This window comes from Salvelinus sp. IW2-2015, unplaced genomic scaffold (assembly GCF_002910315.2).
Source record: "Salvelinus sp. IW2-2015 unplaced genomic scaffold, ASM291031v2 Un_scaffold2650, whole genome shotgun sequence".
NCBI lineage: Eukaryota > Metazoa > Chordata > Actinopteri > Salmoniformes > Salmonidae > Salvelinus > Salvelinus sp. IW2-2015.
The window spans coordinates 19,055-35,366 of record NW_019943957.1 but is presented as its reverse complement, the minus strand read 5'-3'; the positions used below and the strand labels follow the sequence as shown (position 1 = coordinate 35,366).

At 44.3% G+C, this 16,312-nt stretch overlaps 1 pseudogene; it reads left to right on the top strand.

Annotated features, from left to right (window-relative positions):
* The window catches only part of LOC112074477 (E3 ubiquitin-protein ligase rnf213-alpha-like), a 54,489-nt pseudogene that overhangs the window by 19,128 nt on the left and 19,049 nt on the right, over positions 1-16,312 (top strand).

Here is a 16,312-nt window from a genome sequence, read left to right as displayed (position 1 = left end):
CCTCCTTTCCACCTCTCTGGAAACTCTCTCCTTCCACCTCTCTGGAACTCTCTCCTTCCACCTCTCTGGAACTCTCTCCTTCCACCTCTCTGGAACTCTCTCCTTCCACCTCTCTGGAACTCTCTCCTTCCACTCTCTGGAACTCTCTCCTTCCACCTCCTCTGGAAACTCTCTCCTTCCACCCCTCTGGAAACTCTCTCTTCCACCCTCTGAAACTCTCTCCTTCCACCCTCTGGAACTCTCTCCTTCCACCCCTCTGGAACTCTCTCCTTCCACCCTCTCTGGAACTCTCTCCTTCCACCTCTCTGGAACTCTCTCCTTCCACCTCTGGAACTCTTCCTTCCACCTCTGGAACTCTCTCCTTCCACCGCTCTGGAACTCTCTCCTTCCACCCTCTGGAACTCATCGAACATCTCCATCTAGTCCTGCCTAAAGACCCACTTGTCACCCTGCCTAGACTAACCCACCCCACCTACTGAATGCTAATGCATGCAGGATGTTACCCCCCCCCCACCTAACTGAATGCTAATGCATGCATGGATGTTACCCCCCCCCACCTACTGAATGCTAATGCATGCATGGATGTTACCCCCTCCCCCACCTAACTGAATGCTAATGCATGCATGGATGTTACCCCCCCACCTAACTGAATGCAAAAGCATGCATGGATGTTACTCCCCCCACCTAACTGAATGCTAATGCATGCATGGATTTTACCCCCCCCCCCCACCTAACTGAATGCTAAGCATGCATGGATGTTACCCCCCCCCCCCACCTAACTGAATGCTAATGCATGCATGGATGTTACCCCCCCCACCTAACTGAATGCTAATGCATGCATGGATGTTACTCCCCCCACCTAACTGAATCCTAATGCATGCATGGATGTTACCCCCCCCCCACTAACTGAATGCTAATGCATGCATGGATGTTACCCCCCCCCCCTAACTGAATGCTATGCATGCATGGATGTTCCCTCCCACCTAACTGAATGCTAATGCATGCATGGATGTTCCCCCCCCCCCCCCACCTAAATGAATGCTAATGCATGCATGGATGTTACCCCCCCACCTAACTGAATCTAATGCATGCATGGATGTTACCCCCCCACCTAACTGAATGCTAATGCATGCATGGATGTTACCCCCCCCACCTAACTGAATGCTAATGCATGCTGATGTTACCCCCCCCCAACCTAACTGAATGCTAATGCATGCATGGATGTTACCCCCCCCCCCCACCTACTGAATGCTAATGCATGCATGGATGTTACCCCCCCCACCTAACTGAATTGCTAATGCATGCATGGATGTTACCCCCCCCCACTAACTGAAATGCTAATGCATGCATGGATGTTCACCCCCCCCCCCCACCTAACTGAATGCTAATGCATGCATGGATGTTACCCCCCCCACTAACTGAATGCTAATGCATGCATGGATGTTACCCCCCCACCTAACTGAATGCAAAGATGCATGGGATGTTACTCCCCCCACCTAACTGAATGCTAATGCATGCATGGATGTACCCCCCCCCCCCCACCTAACTGAATGCAATGCATGCATGGATGTTACCCCCCCCCCCCCACCTAACCTATGAATGCTAATGCATGCATGGATGTTACCCCCCCCCCCCCACCTAACTGAATGCTAATGCATGCATGGATGTTACACCCCCCCCCCCCACCTAACTGAATGCTAATGCATGCATGGATGTTACTCCCCCCCCACCTAACTGTGCAAGCTTGAGTGTACCCCCCCCCCTAACGAATGCTAATGCATGCATGGATGTTACCCCCCCCTAACTGAAGCTAATGCCTGCATGGTGTTACCCCCCCCCCCCCCCCCCCACCTAACTGAATGCTAATGCATGCATGGATGTTACCCCCCCCACCTAACTGAATGCTAATGCATGCATGATGTTACCCCCCCCCCCACCTAACTGAATGCTAATGCATGCATGGATGTTACCCCCCCCCCCCCACCTAACTGAATGCTAATGCATGCATGGATGTTACCCCCCCCCCCCCACCTACTGAATGCTAATGCATGCATGGATGTTCCCCCCCCTACTGAATGCTATGCATGCATGGATGTTACCCCCACCATAACTGAATGCTAATGCATGCATGGATGTTACCCCCACCTAACTGAATGCTAATGCATGCAATGGATGTTACCCCCCCCTAACTGAATGCTAATGCATGCATGGATGTTACCCCCCCCCCCACCTAACTGAATGCTAATGCATGCATGGAGGTTACCCCCCCACCTAACTGAATGCTAATGCATGCATGAATGTTACCCGGCCCACACCTAACTGAATGCTAATGCCTGCATGGATGTTTCCCCCCCCCCCCCCCCACCTAACTGAATGCTAATGGCATGCATGGATTTACCCCACCTAACTGAATGCTAATGCAATGGCATGGATGTTTACCCCCCACCTCATGAATTGCTAATGCATGCATGGATGTTACCCCCCCCCCCCCCCCCACTAACTGAATGCTAATGCTTGCATGGATGTTACCCCCCCCACTAACTGAATGCTAATGCATGCATGGATGTTACCCCCCCCACCTAACTGAATGCTAATGCATGCATGGATGTTACCCCCCGCCCACCTAACTGAATGCTATGCATAGCATGGGATGTTACCCCCCCTAACTGAATGCTAATGCATGCATGGATTGTTACCCCCACCTAACTGAATGCAAAAGCATGCATGGATGGTTACTCCTCCCCCCCACCTAAACTGAATGCTAATGCATGCATGGATGTTACCCCCCCCCCCCACCTAACTGAATGCTAATGCATGCATGGATGTTACCCCCCCCAAAACCTAACTGAATGCTAATGCATGCATGGATGTTTACCCCCCCACCTAACTGAATGCTAATGCATGCATGGATGTTACTCCCCCCCCACCTAACTAATGCTAATGGCATTGCATGGATGTTACCCCCCCCCCCCTAACGAATGCAATGCATGCATGGATGTTTACCCCCCCAATAACTTGAATGCTAATGCATGCATGGATTTACGCCCCACCTAACTGAATGCTATGCATGCATGGATGTGACCCCCCTCCCCCCCCCCACTAACTGAATGCTAATGCAATGCATGGATGTTACCTCCCCCACCTAACTGAATGCACATGCATGCATGAATGTACCCCCACCATCTACGAATGCTAGCGATGCATGGATTACCCCCCCCCCCCCCACCTACTGAATGCCTAATGCATGCATGGATGTTTACCCCCCCACCTAAACTGAATGCTAAGCATGCATGGATGTTACCCCCCCCACCGAACTGAAATGCTAATGCATGCATGGATGTACCCCCCCGCACCTAACTGAATGCTAATGCTTGCAGGAGTTACCCCCCCACCTAACTGAATGCTAATGCAGCATGCATGTTACCCCCCCCACCTAACTGAATGCTACATGCCATGCAATGGATGTTACCCCCCCCCCCCACCAACTGAATGCTAATGCATGCATGGATGTTACCCCCCCCACCTAAACTGAATGCTATGCATGCATGGATGTTACCCCCCCCCACCTAACGAATGCAAAAGCATGCATGGATGTTACTCCCCCCCCTAACTGAATGCTATGCATTGCATGGATTGTTTACCCCCCCCCCTAACTGGGAAAAATCTAATGCATGCATGGATGTTACCCCCCCCCCCCACTAACTGAATGCTACATGCATGCATGGATGTTACCCCCCCCCCCCTAACTGAATGCTAATGCATGCATGGATGTTTACCCCCCCACATAACTGAATGCTAATGCATGCATGGATGTTACCCCCACCTAAACTGAATGCTAATGCATGCATGGATGTACCCCCCCCCTAACTGATGCTAATGCATGCATGGGATGTTACCCCCACTAACTGAATGCTAATGCAGCATGAAGTTACCCCCCACCTAATTGAATGCTAATGCATGCTGGATGTGTTACCCCCCCCCCCCACTAACTGACTGCTAATGCATGCCATGGATGGTTACCCCCCCCCCCCCACCTAACTGAATGCTAATGCATGCTGATGTTACCCCCCCCACCTAACGAATGCAATGCATGCATGGATGTACCCCCCCACCTAACTGAATGCTAATGCTTGCATGGATGTTTACCCCCCCCACCTACTGAATGCTAATGATGCAGGATGTTCCCCGCCCACCTAACTGAAATGCAATGCATGCATGGAGTACCCCCCCACCTAACTGAAGCTAATGCATGCATGGGATGTTACTCCCCACTAACTGGAATGCTAATGCATGCATGGATGTACCCCCCCCCCCCCCTAACTGAATGCAAAAGATGCATGGATGTTACTCCCCCCACACTTAACTGAATTGCTAATGGCATGCATGGATGTTACCCCCCCCCCCCCCACCTAACTGAATGCTAAGCATGCAGATGTTACCCCCCCCCCCCACCTAACTGAATCTAATGCATGGCATGGATGCTTACCCCCCCCCACCTAACTGAATGCTAATGCATGCATGGATTGTTCCCCCCACCTAACTGAATGCTCATGCATGGCATGGATGTTACCCCCCCCCCCACCTAATGAAATGCTAATGCATATGCATGATGTTACCCCCCACTAAATGAATGCTAATGCACATGCATGGATGTTACCCCCCCCCCCACCTAACTGAATGCAAAAGCTGCATGGATGTTACTCCCCCCGCCCACCTAACTAGAATGCTAACTGCATGCGTGGATGTTACCCCCCCCCCCCCCCCCCACCTAAAAACGATGTAGACATGGAGTGACCCCCCCCCCAATAATGATCATGCATGCATTGGATGTTTACCCCCCCCCCCCCCACCTAATGAATGCTAATGGCATCGCATGGATGTTACTCCCCCCCACCTAACTGAATGCCTAATGCATGCATGGATGTTATCGCACCCCCCCCCTAACTGAATGCTATGCATGCATGGATGTTACCACCACCCCCCCTAAATGAAATGCTAATGCAGCTGGACCACGGAGAGTCCACCCGGCTCTGCACCGCCCTGTGCTTGCCCAAGCTGCCCAAAGACTCCTTCCTGCAGTACTGGACCGACTTCGCCCAAGCCGTCTCCGGTCTCAAAAAGTGGGTTTTGGCGTCGGGATTGCTACTTATTTTTTGCCTATTGCAGACACTATAATTATTGTTTATGGTTGTACAATATGTAATCATTTGTATTAGTTTGAAACAGAGTAATATATTTTATACACATTTTCTCAAAACAGTTTCTAACAGAAAGTGTTTAACAGCAGTAAATGTTTGTGGATGAGTTTTCATTAAAGAAATTGTGACAAAAGTGCTGATGTTTTTGTGTGAAAAACAACCTGCTATATTTTTCTCCTGACCAGCTTGCCAGACATGTTGGTGGCTCTGATCAACAGTGTGAAGACTGAAGGGCCCCGGTGGATTTTGGTGCTCCCCCTGCTCCACCTCCTCAAGGGATCCTCCAAACCGTTCACACCCATATCTACCACTGTCACCACCAAGTACGAGCAGTCCTGGGCGGGCCTCCAAGGCCTCAAAGCAGGCAACATGGCACTCAACAGCCAGGAGAGGAGGTACAGTACTTCTTCTATTCTCCCTGTCGTATTAGAAAATCACTATTGTCTCACCTTTTGGCGAAATTTGCTGTTTTGAATGCAAAATAGGTGACATATTTGATTCGTGTAGATCCGATGAGAAAAGCTTGGGAGGGGGGAGGCTATGGGATCATTATCATGCCAAATGTATTGTGAACTCACAGCATGCATTTTGTATTCGTGTATCATGATTTGTACAAATAAGTACCAATCAACAAATATATATCACTTTCCACAAATGTAAATCACCAATCCACGAATGTAAATCACTTTCCACAAATGTAAATCACAATTCACAAATGCAATTCACTTATCCACAAACACCTTTTGATTTGTATTTGTAAATCGATATATTGCATTAGAATTTTTTTATAACCGCAATATGCAGGTAATTTTTAAGGACCTTAAAGGTACCGGTCCTGTAAAACGACTGCCATAAAGACAAAGTTCTCACGTGTAGAAAGCGATTTGTGGTCGTAGAAAAAAGTTGATCCCATTGATGCTGTTGACCCAGATAACTGGTTGCTGTGGAAAAGGAGGTCAAAGGGKGTGAGTGTAGCCGGTGTGAAATGGCTAGCCTGTTAGCGGGGCATGCTAATAGCATTTCAATCGCTGACGTCACTCGGTCTGAGACCTTGAAGTAGTTGTTTCCCTTGCTTTGCAAGGGCCGTGGCTTTTGTGGAGCGATGGGTAACAATGCTTTGAGGGTGACTGTTGTCGATGTGTGCAGAGGGTCCCTGGTTCAAGCCCAGTTTGGGGCGAGGAGAGGTACGGAAACAATACTGTTGCAAAGTCTGATCCTACACCTCCCCTCTATCTTTTGCATGCCTCTCCTGGGTAAACGGTTAGAGGCCTCAGGAATACTTATGTCTCCTTAATGCTCATCGTCTGTGCAACATGAGACATTGGATGGATTATAATCACTTACAATGTATGACATATCCTTCACATTTAGTGGTGCTATCACACTGGCCAACAACTATTTTGGTGATTCACGGGTGTACACCGCAATAGTGTTGCAAATATAGAGTAATCTAGGGCTAGGGTTTCGATTATTTACATTGGACATACTATGGTTACACATGGTTAACATATTATAGTTACCATACTATAATTTCTGCAGCTTTGAAAGGCAGGCATCAATGTAGGCCGRACGAGAGGCTGCCAGTGATGTATAGAAATTGCTTTCTATGGGTACAAACTTTTTCTATACGTATACACATCTCTTTCTACGCGTGATAACCTTTTGTATTTTTCTTGTCGTCCAAATATGGAGTTGCAGGTTTGCCCGATCTTTCATGTTTGCGCATATCTCTCCTATGTGTAAATCTTTATGGTAGTCATTTTACTTAAGGCCATTGGAAATGACCTGCATATCTGCAGGTATATAAAAAAATTAGAATGCATATATCGATATCCATATCAAAAGGTGTTTGTTTGTGGATAGCGATTTGCTAGTTACAGCATCCGCGCGCGCTCTGGAATGACAGCGGGAGAGTGGAAAGGCAGTTTGACAGTTACAGCAGTGCGTCCTCTGAACGATAACGAATAGGTAGGTGAGAAGCCTGACCACGGAGACAGGGCGAGAAAGAATCAGCGAACGGGGGCTCGTCGTTCTCGGCGAATGAATGGCCTGTCCTCGTAGGCTTGTCATTCTCCACACCGGCTGATGGACAATGCTGCACACTGGTGAATTTCACCAGCGAATTTCTTTGGTTTAGAGATTGAGCCTCTTTTTTTTTATATATATATTTGCTTCCTGTCTCTTAGACATGGTAGCAAATTGTTTCAAATCTCTATAGCTTACTTTTAGCAAAAATGATATCCACTAGTAGTAGCTAGCTAACGTTAACAGGCTAGGTTAGGCTACTGCCTAAATYAAATCAAATGTATTTATATAGCCCTTCTTACATCAGCTGATATCTCAAAGTGCTGTACAGAAACCCAGCCTAAAACCCCAAACAGCAAGCAATGCAGGTGTAGAAGCACGGTGGTTAGGAAAAACTCCCTAGAAAGGCCAAAACCTAGGAAGAAACCTAGAGAGGAACCAGGCTATGAGGGGTGGCCAGTCCTCTTCTGGCTGTGCCGGGATGGAGAAGTTATACACAGAAATTGGCCAAGATGTTCAAATGTTCATAAATGACGCAGCATGGTCAAATAATAATAATAATCACAGTAGTTATCGCAGGGTCGAGGTGCAGCAAGTCAGCACCTCAGGAGTAACATGTCAGTTGGCTTTTCATAGGCCGATCATTAAGAGTATCTCTACCTGCTCCTGCGGTCTCTAGAGAGTGTAAAACGCAGGTCTGAGACAGGTAGCACGTCCGGTGAACAGGTCAGGGTATCCATAGTCGCAGGCAGAACAGTTGGAAACTGGAGCAGGCAGCACGGCCAGGTGGACTGGGGACAGCAAGGGAATCAATCATGGCCCGGTAGTCCTGACGCATGGTCCTAGGGCTCAGGTCCTCCAAGAGAGAGAAAGAAAAGAGAGAAGGAGAGAATTAGAGAGAGCATACTTAAATTTCACACAGGACACCGGATAAGACAGGAGAAGTACTCCAGATATAAACAAACTGGACCTAGCCCCCGGACACATAAACTAATGCAGCATAAAACTGGAGGCTGAAGACAGGAGGGGTCAGGAGACACTGTGGCCCATCCGATGATACCCCCGGACAGGGCCAAACAGGAAGGTTAACCCCACCCACTTGCAAAGCACAGCCCCCACAACCAACTAGAGGAATATCTTCAACCACACACTACCATCCTGAGACAAGGCCGAGTATAGGCCCACAAGATCTCCGCCACGGCAACAACCCAGGGGGGGGGCGCCAACCCAGACAGGAAGATCACGTCCAGTGACTCAACCACTCAAGTGACGGCACCCACCCTAGGGACGGCAATGAAAAGAGCACCAGTAAGCCAGTGACTCAGCCCCTCAGTAATAGGGTTAGAGGCAAGAGATCCCAGTGGAGAGAGGGGAACCGGCCAGGGCAGAGACCAGAGGGCGGTTTCGTTGGCCCAGACCTTCCGTTCACCTTCACACTCCTGGCAGACTACACTCAATCATATGACCCACTGAGAGATGAAGTCTCAGTAAAAAAAAAAGGTTGAGACGCAAGTCTGCGTTCTCACCATGGGTAGGCAGAACCATTCCATAAAAAATGGAATCTGTAGGAGAAAAGCCTGCCTCCGGCTGTTTGCTTAGAAATTCTAGGGACAATTAGGAAGGCCTGCGTCTTGTTGACCGTAGCGTACGTGTAGGTATGTACGGCATGACCAAATCGGAAAGAATGATAGGAGCAAGCCCGTGTAATGCTTTGGTAGTGTTTAGCAGTAAAATCTTGAATCAGCCCTTGCCTTAACAGGAAGCTAGTGTAGGGAGGCTAGCACTGGAGTAATATGATAATTTTTTGTGGTTCTAGTCAGGATTCTAGCAGCCGTATTTTGCACTAACTGAAGTTTATTTAGTGCTTTATCCGGGTAGCCGGAAAGTAGAGCATTGCAGTAGTCTAACSTAGAAGTAACAAAAGCATGGATTAATTTTTCTACATCATTTTTGGACAGAAAAGTTCTGATTTTTGCAATGTTATGTAGATGGAAAAGCTGTCCTTGAAACAGTCTTGATATGTTCGTCAAAAGAGAGATCAGAGTTCAGAGTAACGCCGAGGTCCTTCACAGTTTTATTTGAGACRACTRTACAACCATCAAGATTAATTGTCAGATTCAACAGAAGATCACTTTGTTTCTTGGGACCTAGAACAAGCATCTCTGTTTTGTCCAAGTTTAATAATAGGCAAGTTTAATCACTAATCGTCTTCGTCAAACACAAACTTAAAAAAATATATACAATAATTTATTTGGCAGATTCATTTTTATTAATGTTTCACAATTAGATAAACACATGCATCACCATAGCTACCAAGGATAGTGGGAATGAACTTCGGGGACCGCAGATGTCCACAGGCAGAAAGTGTACAATGTAATAATGTGTAGCACAAAGATTTGCTTTTGTTGTGTTGAGCTTGACTGTAAACACTTGTGTGTGAGGGGGGGGGGGTTATTATTATTTTTTTACTCAGTGACCGTTATTTTTGCACACATGTAGCCTTGTGCTCTTGATCGATGTCTACTATAGTGGCCACTAKAATATAATAGAGCAAMAATAGAATGCATGTTTGTTGTTCTTCTTTAAGATGTTTYTTCCCCAAGTGCAATATTTAGATGTGTGTGGTCATAAGCGTTCTATTATAAAGGCTGCCATGGCTAACTGTAATATTAGTGTATTGTTCTTTCTCATTTGCAGTAAAGTCTAGGCAACAAATAACATTGGATTGCTTTCTTAGGTTCACATGAACCACTTTTTATTTTACACACAGAGACTGATCATGTAGATCAAATTCTTTGTTGTTTAATTAGTTAACCTGCATTTCCCTCTAGCAGGGATTTCTTTCATGTTTCAGTGTAAAAAAAAAAAGTGTCACCTTTTTGGGCCCTCACCAGTTTGCGTCCCTGWTTACGCTAAATGTTTGGCCTTTCGTAATTACAGTATCAAATCAAACTTTATTTGTCACATGCGCTGAATACAAGTGTAGACCTTACCGTGAAATGCTTACTTACAAGCCCTTAACCAACACTGCAGTTCAAGAAGAGTTTAGTTTAAAAAAAAAAAAAACTTTCACAATAACATAACAATAATGAGGCTATACACAGGGTGTACCGGTCCTGAGTCAGTGTGCGGGGGTACAGGTTAGTTGAAGTAATTTGTACATGTAGGAAGGGGTGAAGTGACTATGCATAGATAATAAACAGAGAGTAGCAGCAGTGTACAAACAAATGGAGGTGGGTGTCAATGTAATAATCAGGTGGCCATTTGATGAATTGTTCAGCAGTCTTATGGCTTGGGGGTAGAAGCTGTTAAACTTCTTATGGCTGCAATCCCGTTGACGGGATCGATATGACAACAGCCAGTGAAAGTGCAGGGCGCCAAATTCAAAGAACAGAAATCTCATAATTAAAATTCCTCAAGCAGACAAGTATTTCACACCATTTTAAAGATACACTTCTTGTTAATCCCACCACAGTGTTCGATTTCAAAAAGGCTTTACAGCGAAAGCMCCACAAACGATTATGTTAGGTCACCACAAAATCACAGGAAAACACAGCCATTTTTCCAGCCAAAGACAGGAGTCACAAAAAGCAGAAATAGAGATAAAATGAATCACTATCCTTTGATGATCTTCATCAGATGACACTCATAGGACTTCATGTTACACAATACATGTATGTTTTGTTCGATAAAGTTAATATTTATATCCAAAAACCTCAGTTTACATTGGCGCCATGTTCAGAAATGCCTCCAAAATATCCGGAGAAATTGCAGAGTGCCACATCAAATAACAGAAATACTCATCATAAACTTTGATGAAAGATACATGTTTTACATAGAATTAAAGATAAACTTGTTCTTAATACAATCGCTGTGTCAGATTTTAAAAAAAGCTTTACGGCAAAAGCACAATATTCAATAATCTGAGAACAGCGTTCAGCCACAAAAGCAAGCCATACAGTTACCCGTCAAATTGTGGAGTCAACAAAAGTCATAAATAGCATTATAAATCTTCACTTACCTTTGCTGATCTTTGTCGGAATGCACTCCCAGGACTCCCACTTCCACAAGAAATGTTCGTTTTGTTCGGTAATGTCCATCAGTTATGTCCAAATAGCTATTTTTGTTAGCGTGTTTGGTAAACAAATCCAAAGTCAGGAACCGCGTTCACTAAAAGCAGACGAAATGTTAAAAAGTTCTGTAACAGTCAGTAGAAACATGTCAAACGATGTATTGAATCAATCTTTAGGATGTTTTTAACATAAATCTTCAATAATGTTCCAACCGGAGAATTACATTTTCTTTAGAAGTGGGATGGAACAGAGCTCCCTCATGTGAACGTGCATGGTCAGCTCATGATAGACCTTACTCATTCCCTTCTCATTCGGCCCCACTTCACAGTAGAAGCATCAGACAAGGTTCTACAGACTGTTGACATCTAGTGGAAGCCGTAGGAAGTGCAAACTGACCCATATCCCACTGTGTATTCGATAGGCGATGAGTTGAAAACCTACAAACCTCAGATTTCCTGGTTGGATTTTTTTCTCAGGTTTTTGCCTGCCATATGAGTTCTGTTATACTCACAGACATCATTCAAACAGTTTTAGAAACTTCAGAGTGTTTTCTATCCAATTCTACTAATAATATGCATATATTAGCAACTGGGACTGAGGAGCAGGCAGTTTACTCTGGGCACCTCTGGGCACCTTTTCATCCAAGCTACTCAATATTGCCCCTGCAGCCATAAGAAGTTAAGGAGCCTTTTGGTCCTAGACTTGGTGTTCCGGTACCGCTTGCCGTGCGGTAGCAGAGAAAACGGTCTATGACTTGGGTGACTGGAGTCTCTGACATTTTTATGGGCTTTCCTCTGACACCRCCTATTATAGAGGTCCTGGATGGCAGGAAGCTTGGCCCCAGTGATGTACTGGGCCATTCGCACTACCCTCTGTTGCGCCTTACGGTCAGATGCCGAGCAGTTGCCATACCAGGCGGTGATGCAACCGGTCAGGATGCTCTCAAGTCAAAAGTTTGGAGACACCTCCTCATTCAAGGGTTTTTCTTTATTTTTACTATTTTCTACATTGTAGAATAATAGTGAAGTAACCATGTAGTAACCAAAAAGTGTTTAACAAATCTAAATATATTTTAGATTCTTCAAAGTAGCCACCCTTTGCCTTGATGACAGATTTGAACACTCTTTGCATTCTCTCAACCAGCATCTCCTGGAATGCTTTTCAAACAGTCTTGAAGGAGTTCCCACATATGCTGAGCACTTGTTGGCTGCTTTTCCTTCACTCTGCGGTCTAACTCAACCCAAACAATCTCAGTTGGGTTGAGGTTGTGTGATTGTGGAGGCCAGGTCATCTGATGCAGCACTCCATCACTTTCCTTGGTCAAATAGCCCTTACACAGCCTGGGGGTGTGTTTTGGGTCATTGTCCTGTTGAAAAACAAATGATAGTCCCACTAAGCGCAAACCAGATGAGATGACGTATCGCTGCAGATTGCTGTGGTAGCCATGCTGGTTAAGTGTGCCTTGAATTCTAAATAAATCACAGACAGTGTCACCAGCAAAGCACCCCCACACCATCACACCTCCCACACATGCAGAGATCATCCGTTCACCTACTCAGCGTCTCACAAAGACACGGCGGTTGGAACCAAAAATCTCACATTTGGACTCATCAGACCAAAGGACAGATTTCTACCGGTCTTTTGTGCAATGCTCGTGTTTCTTGACCCAAGCAAGTTTCTTCTGATTGGTGTCCTTTAGTAGTGGTTTCTTTGCAGCAATTTGACCATGAAAGCCTGATTCACTCTGTCTCCTCTGAACAGTTGATGTTGAGATGTGTCTGTTACTTGAACTCTGAAGCATTTATTTGGGCTGTAATCTGAGGTGCAGTTAACTGTAATGAACTTATCCTCTGCAGCAAAGGTAACTCAGTGGCGGTCCTCATGAGAGCCAGTTTCATCATAGCACTTGATGGTTTTTGCGCTTGATTGTTTACCGGATTGACTGACCTTCATGTCTTAAAGTAATGATGGACTGTCATTTCTCTTTGCTTATTTGAGCTCTTCTTGTCATAATATGAACTTGGTATTTTACCAAATAGGGCTAACTCCTGTATACCACTCCTATCTTGTCACATCACAACTGATTGACTCAAACTCATTAAGAGGGAATGAAATTCCACAAATGAAATTTTATCAAGGCACACCTGTTAATTGAAATGCATTCCAGATGACTACCTCATGAAGCTGGTTGACAGAATGCCAAGAGTGTGCCAAGAGTGTGCAAAGCTGTCATCAAGGCAAAGGGTGGCTACTTTGAAGAATCTAAAATATATTTTGATTTGTTTAACACTTTTTTTAGTTACTACATGATTCCATATGTGTTATTTCATAGTTTTGATGCCTTTACTATTATTCTACAATGTAGAAAATAGTAAAAATAAAGAAAAACCCTTGAATGAGTAGGTGTGTCCMAATTTTTTTTAGATATTAATTGGTGATATCTCATATCCCTCCTTTTTCCACTCCTTTTCTTAGAGCGATGTTGAATCTCATGAAAAACAATGGCCATCTGGTTGAGATGGACAGACTAGTGTCTCGGTCCTGGATGTGTCTGCTGACCATAGAGGACCTGATGGAATGCAGCGTCATCATCAACGTGGAACTGCTGGACCTGCTCCATGTCTTCACTCTGAGGGCCCCTCAAGATGTCACCTATAGCAACAAGCAGGTGAGCTGGACACTAGTTTCCCCCCTGACTACAGTGTCTTCAGAAAGTATTCACACCCCTTGACTTTTTCCACATTTTGTTGTTACTAAGTGGGATTAAAATGTATTTACTTGTCATATTTTGTTAACGATTTATGCAAAATTGTAACATTTGGGTTTTTATATATATATATATTTATAAAACATACTTATTTTGTCTTGATTAGTATTAAACCGCCAGTGTCAATACATTTTAGAATCACTTTTGTCAGTGATTACAGCTATGAGTCTTTCTGGGTAAGTCTCTAAGAGCTTTCCACAACTGGATTGTGCAGCATTTGCCCATTTTATTATTTTTTGAATTCTTGTAGCTCTGTCAAATTGGTTGTTGATCATTGCTGGACATCCATTTTCAGGCCTTGCCATAGATTCTCAAGTAGATTTAAGTCAAAACTGTAACTCCATTCAGGAACATTCACTGTCTTCTTGGTAAGCAACTCCAGTGTAGATTCTGCCTTTTGTTTTAGGTTGTTGTCCTGCTGAAAGGTGAATTAATCTCCCAGTGTCTGATGGAAAACAGACTGAACCAGGTTTTTCTCTAGGATTTTGCCTGTTCTTAGCTCCATTCCATTTCAACTGATTGTGACTTGTTAAGCAAATTTTTACTCGTTAACTTATTTAGGCTTGCCATAACAAAAAGGTTGAATACTTATTGATTTAAGACATTTCAGCTTTTCATGTTTAATTAATTAATGTTAAATTCATTAGTAAAACATTTGAAAAACATAACTCCACTTTGATATTATGGGGTATTCTGTGTAGGTTAGTGACAATCTGAATGTAATCTATTTTAAATTCAGGCTGTAACACAACAAATCTTGAAGTGTGAATACTTTGTTAAGGCACAGTATGTAAAGCGCATTGAGCTACCGTTAAGTGTGCTATACAGCTAAATCCAATCAGTTGTTATTATAACTAGTTGGAGAAGTAATACACTGTAGGAGTGGGCTATGGTAGTTTAGCGGTCTAGTTTAGCGGTTAGCCGCTGCCTCCAGAACACAGGAGTGTATTTATAGGAGTACGTATTATATATGGCACCATGGGTTTGAATCCGGCCCACATCTTTTATCAGTACACTCTCCTCTATCTTTCTTATCTCTATCCTAGCCAATRAACCCAGAATGTTTTTAAAAGTATTATAGAGCATTGGAGGTTTCAAATCAACTTGTTTTTTAACAATGTGTTTTTTTCTGCCCTGCAGTATGTGTCAGACACTCTCTCACATATTCAAAGCAATCTCATCGAGGAGAAATACAGGTGATTGACTTACTGTAACTAATTTGGTTCACTCTTTTTATCTTTGATGATAGTTATCGTAAAACAACCACTGTTTCTTGTGGTTGTAGTTGTTTTAGTGAGTCGTATGGCAGAGACTGCTTGGCAACAGCAGTGAAATTGCTTGAGAAGATCTGCAAAGGAGTCCGGTCCACTTCAACCTACACTCAGAACTTCAAAGACATCCCTGTGGCATGCATGAACATGGTTGTCTCTGTATCTGAGTTTGCCCGGGCCTTTGAGAAACAGGTATGTAGAGATCAAGTACAGTCGTGGCAAAAAGTTTTGAGAATGACACACATAAATTTCCACAAAGTTTGCTGCTTCAGTGTCTTTAGATATCATATCTTTAGATATGAAGGTTATTTATTAAACAGAAAATACATTAACAACACGTCTTTGAATCTGACCACTATCTTGTATTTCTGAGAATTTTCAGGGACGTTACAATACTATATTATCATTAATACATAGGTGCTGATACAATATGTATTGGGATTCTATATGTTTCATGATTCTTTATTGTGATTCGATGTTCCAAACATCTTGCTCACTATATGTCTGCTGCAGAGCGATAAGAGAGAGCATGAGAAAACAAGTTTTGATCAAGTCGGGGAAATAAAAGTGCTAAAAACATGTTGGTTCACTATTTAAAAAGAAGATGGAGAACAAGCTCTAAATGGAGAAATACCTGAGTTTTGGTGCAGGTACAGCTGACTAGTTCAGACCATAGAAAAATATTTACTAGAAAGGACATCCCTATTTCAGTCAATTTTCTGTGATGGGTGGACCGGTGGCCATATTGAGTGTACCCTTGAGTGTTCCAGTCAAATTGCTGTGGTTTGAGGGTCTTTGTCCCTTCTAGTAGTTATATTTCTATGGTTAAGACATTTCTGAAAAKGATGGAGRTAACTTATCATTCTTTTTCAAGGCAACTAAGGATGTGGAAAGAGAGCATATGCATGCCAAGGAGCTGGATCTGCTATCCGAGGCGATGGTGATCGTCAGATCCTGGATCGGCAAAACCTTCAGAGA